Source organism: Lepidochelys kempii, chromosome 3, assembly GCF_965140285.1.
Source record: "Lepidochelys kempii isolate rLepKem1 chromosome 3, rLepKem1.hap1, whole genome shotgun sequence".
NCBI lineage: Eukaryota > Metazoa > Chordata > Testudines > Cheloniidae > Lepidochelys > Lepidochelys kempii.
In genome coordinates, this window is record NC_136382.1 from 15,199,454 (window position 1) to 15,204,469 (window position 5,016).

The window sequence follows — 5,016 nt, forward strand, 5'->3', positions numbered from 1 at the left end:
GGAAGTCAATTCACCCCCCACTTTCCCCCCCAAAATAAAAGGTCCTAGATTCATCATCAATCATCATTGGCAACTGTTGATCCAAACTGGATCATGGTATATGCATCAGAGGTCTAATCAGGTGCCTGATGAATCCACTTATGGCTGACAAGCCCAAATTAGAAAGCGACACAGCTTCTTACAAATTTCACAGATCCATGTGTTGTCTGAGTTAAGAGTCCAAGATTATAGCAGGCTGCTTTCTTCTTGTTTGCTTTGCTTCCATCTTCTGGATCAAAGCCATTTCATGTTGAGCTGCACCCAGTGCCAGATATTCTCCTCCAAACTGGACAGGATTCTGAACGCTCCTCCTAGCTTTCTACATTGATGCTGAAAGACTTCATAACATTTTTGCAACCGCCATAAAGGGTGACCCTGTTTTCTAGAGCTGTCCCGCATCTCACTGTACAAAATATTCTTGAGGATACAGTCTCCTCCCATTCTCCTGGCATGACCAAACTTCCTCTTGATAGTGGTTTCTACGTGTGTTCATTCTGCATGCTCCAGCACCTCTGTGTTTAGTATTTTGTCTTCCCACTTTATAATAATAATCTTCAAATTAGCACAGTTCTGCCACTAAACTCTATGGCCTGAATTTCATTTACACCAAAACTCCTTACTGTATATGAGACTCAGGCCTGAAGCCTCTGAGCAAGAATTTCACGTACACTGTATAAAAGGAGAGTTTCTCTCAACTGTGTGGCTCAGGAAGCCCCTCATGCCTAGACCATGAAGGCAGTATACTGAGGAAGTTCTTGTTGCCAATAACTTCCATGGAGGATTTGCCACATTTCCAAAGATTTATGAAAAATACCATCAGGATAGTGTTGGGATCCAGAAGCAAAGAAGTCTGCCAAACCAGGCATGTTTCTAAAAATCTTTAAGCTCTGGTGAGGGAGGAAAGAGGACAATGATAGTATTACATGTACTGAGGAAGATAAGAGGAATGTAAGGGACAGGTCAAGAGCAAAAGCAGCAATGGCCAACAGCCCGGAGTATCACCAGGACCAGTGATAATTTCTGTAAGAGCTTTTGTGATGAATGGCTGTGCCAGGACATAAGGAGTTGGCACTCCCTTCCTATTATTAGCCCAAGAAATTTGAAGAGGAAAGGTGGTTCAGTGGTTCTGACACTCGCTGGTGACTTGGGAAATTGGGGGTCAGTCCCCTGCTCTAGCACAGACTATTATGGTCTATGTGCCCATAGACACTTAGGGCATGTCTGCATGCACACTTATGGTGCAGCAAGCAGTACATCAATGCACACTAGTGGACATTGTAATGAACTGCAGCAGGGTCCACATGGACAGTTGGCACATGGCATGTGGGATCGCGGAAGATTTGCACCCCAGCTCCCTGCACAGTATGTGTTCAGGTGGACATACTCTCAGTCTCTCTCTGTGCTTCAGTTCCCCATCTGTAAAATGGAACAATAGCCTTCCCCAAACTCACAGGGAGGTTGTGAGAATAAAGACCATAAGGTGCCCAGATACCATGGTCCTGTAAATACCTAAGATAGATTTTTTTATAATTTCACTTTAGGGACAAGTAGCATTTTCCCCCTGGCCAGGAAGACTCCCTCGGTGGGAGGTGGAGAAAAGGGGAGTTCTAACATATCTTATCCACTGTGGATTCGGTAGTGATCTGAGAAACAACACAGCTCAGTGGCCAGGGCATGGGACTGAGGAGATTTGGGCTCTATTCCCAGATGCTGCCACTGACCTGCTTCGTGACTCTGTCTCCCTTCCCACCTTTTCTTTCATTTGGACTGTTAGCTGCTTGGGGTAAAGACTCTCTCTTACCATACATCTGTACAGTGCCCAGCACAATGGGGTCATGCTCTCACTTGTGGCTTCTAGGTACTACTGTCATATAAATAATCAACTGCTGATCTATTCTGATGTGGCAAGGCACACAGTCTGTGCTCATATTTCCAGAACTAATGAGAGGGCACGGGCTCCCCTTCAACAGCCAGACTGTGTGGGATTTTTTTGTCTCTTCTGGGTAATTTTTCTCCCCCCTTTCACTTCATCACTGATCTCTCCATCCCTTGAGTCAGGTTCCTGGTTGCATCACCGAGCCCTGCAAAACAAGTCAGGAATATGCAGATTAAGAGCGAGTGATACAGTCAACATATGTCACCAGTGACCCTCTCCCGTGGGAGGCACATGGCGCTCTTTGGAGACGTAAGTAGCAGAGGGGTTGTTTTCGGTGAGAGTAATAGCAGCTTTTTGGCTTCTTGTATAAGGTCACCAGGCATTTGGGTTTTCCCAGACACCACCTCTTTTTTGGTCCGCCCATTTGCATCTGGGTGGATTTTTCAAATAAGAGGAAATGTTGGGGATTTTTCCTTGGGGAGCAAAGGTTGCAGCTCAGAAAGAGCCGTCTCCACACCACAAATGATCCTTCCCCTTCATCCGCAGCAGCTAGATCCCACCTGCTCTGTCCCACCAGGTAAGCGGAGTCACCAAGCGCCTCTCAGCTGGACTGCCTGCCCCCCTGCAGGACCTCAGAGCCTACTGGGAGGGGTGACATGACTGTCGCCATGACAAGGAGCACAAAACTCTTCCGACCTCGAGACTAAGGAGAGGGTACCCACTCGAGTACCCCCAAGTGCCCCCTTTACAATCCCCCCCAAAATTCACTCATATCCCAGTACACACACACCCCTCCAGCACCCGTAAACGCCCCCCCCAGCAAACACACACCGTTTATAGCACCACTCAAATATCCCCACCCAGCACACACTCACACACCCCTCCAACATCCCCCAAGTACTCACACCCAGTACACACACCCCTCCAACACGCCCGAAATGCCCCCACCCATCCCAGGACATGCACACCCCTCCACCACCACCCCAAATACCCACTCCCGTCTCAGCACACACACTCCTCCAGCACCCCCAAAATACCCCCTCCCATCCCAATACACACACCCCTCCAGCATCCCCCAAATAGTGCCCCCCACCTCAGTACACACACATACACACCCACCCCTCCAGCATCCTCTAACTGTACCCCCTCCAGCTTGCTCTACCCCGGGCAGTGTCCTCTATCTGGGAATTAGAAATATGGTAACCCTAGTCTTGTATAAATCCAAAAACTGCCCCCCAAGGAAACAAGTGAGCAACGCACAAGTCTCTGACTCACCCCACATGCAAATAACACGAGGCATTGGGCCTGATTCCCATTTAAACTAAGACTTCCCCCCGCCCCTTATGTCACTCTGGCAGCGTAAACAAGCCTTGAAGTGGGTACAGATTATGCTGCCAGAGCAGCGTAAAGGGATCTTAGTGTAAATGAGAACCAGGCCCACTGGTTTCTAGGTTATAATTAGAGAAAATATTCACATATGGTGAATTCTGCCTGGCTCTTACAGGGGTGCTTGGTTGTGGGGGAGGGAGGGTTGGGAAGACAGTGAAGAGCATTCCCCATCATGCAGCCCACACAATAACCTTGGAGAATTCAAGAGCCTGTGCTCAGGGGAGCAGTGGGGCTGACATGCTTATTAAAAAATCAGTACTATACAATACCAAGAGAGCACATGTTAAATGGACTGAGAACCGGCTAACTCACTGGTCTGAAAAAGTCGTTGGCAAAAGGGAATGGTGGCATTTCTAGAGGGATTCAACATGACTCAGTACTAGGTCAAAGCTGCTCAACATTTTAATCAAAGATCTTAAAGGGAATATCACATCCCTGCTGATAATATTTGTGGATGACACAAAGACTGGCAGAGTAGTAAATAAAGATAAGGCAAGGGCCATGATACGGATCAAACTGGATTGCGAGGTAAGATGGGCCCATTCAAATAAAATATATTTTAATCCAGCCAAATGCAAAGTTATGCATTCAGGAACAAAGAACATAGGCCCTATTGAGAGAATGGGGGACTATATCCTGGAAAGTAGTGACCTTGAAAAGGATTTAGGGGTCAGAGTGGACAAGCAATTCAACATGTGCGCCTAGTGCGATGCTGTGGCAAAAAGGGTTAAAGAAATCTTTGGATGTATAAGGTGGAAGTAGTGGGTAGGCGCAGGGAGGGGATTTTACCTCTGTATAGGGCCCCAGTGAAACTCGTACTGAAATACTCTGTCCTGTTCCAGAGTAGCAGCCGTGTTAGTCTGTATCCGCAAAAAGAAAAGGAGTACTTGTGGCACCTTAGAGACTAACAAATTTGACTGTCCTGTTCTGGTGGCCACATTTTAAAAAGGATGTTGATAAACTGCAGACAGTTCAGAGAAGAGCCAAGAGAATGATTAAAGGATAGTACAATATGCCTTATTAGCGACAAGCTGATTAGACGGAGCTTTTTGAGTCTATCAGAAAGAAGATGATTGTGTACAAGTACCTTCATGGGGAGAAAATACCAGATACCAAAGGGTTCTTTAACTGGGGGGAGAAAGGCATAACAAGAACTAATATCTGGAAGCCGAAGCCAGACAAATTCAAATGCGAAAGAAGGCACACATTTTCAACAGGGAGGGTGATGAAACTTTGGAACAAACTACCAAGTGTAGTCATGGAATTTCCATCAATGATGCCCTCAAATCAAGACTAAATGCCCTCCTGCAAGGTCGGATTTAGCCAAACACATGTTATTGGGCTCACTACTGGGGTAAGCTGGATGAAATTTAATGGCTTGTTATATATAGGAGGTCAGACTAGCTGTTCTAATCATTCCTATTGTCTTAAACTCTATTGATCTATTTACTCTCCCAGGGGTGCACTGTGTCCCAAAGGGAAAGGGATTAGGCAGAGTCATGGCTTCAACACACCCTCCTCAGGATGGTAATCAACCACCAGAAAGAGTTAAGATACAGTTAATGTTGCAATTATTTATCAATTAACTAATCATGATAAAAAATAAAACATGCCGGTTAGAAAAATGCTTGATAACATGGAGAGGCACAGTTACAGCCCTGCTAACAACCTTCACTCTGATCCCATGTGGCGGGGCTAGTACCTCAACGGCC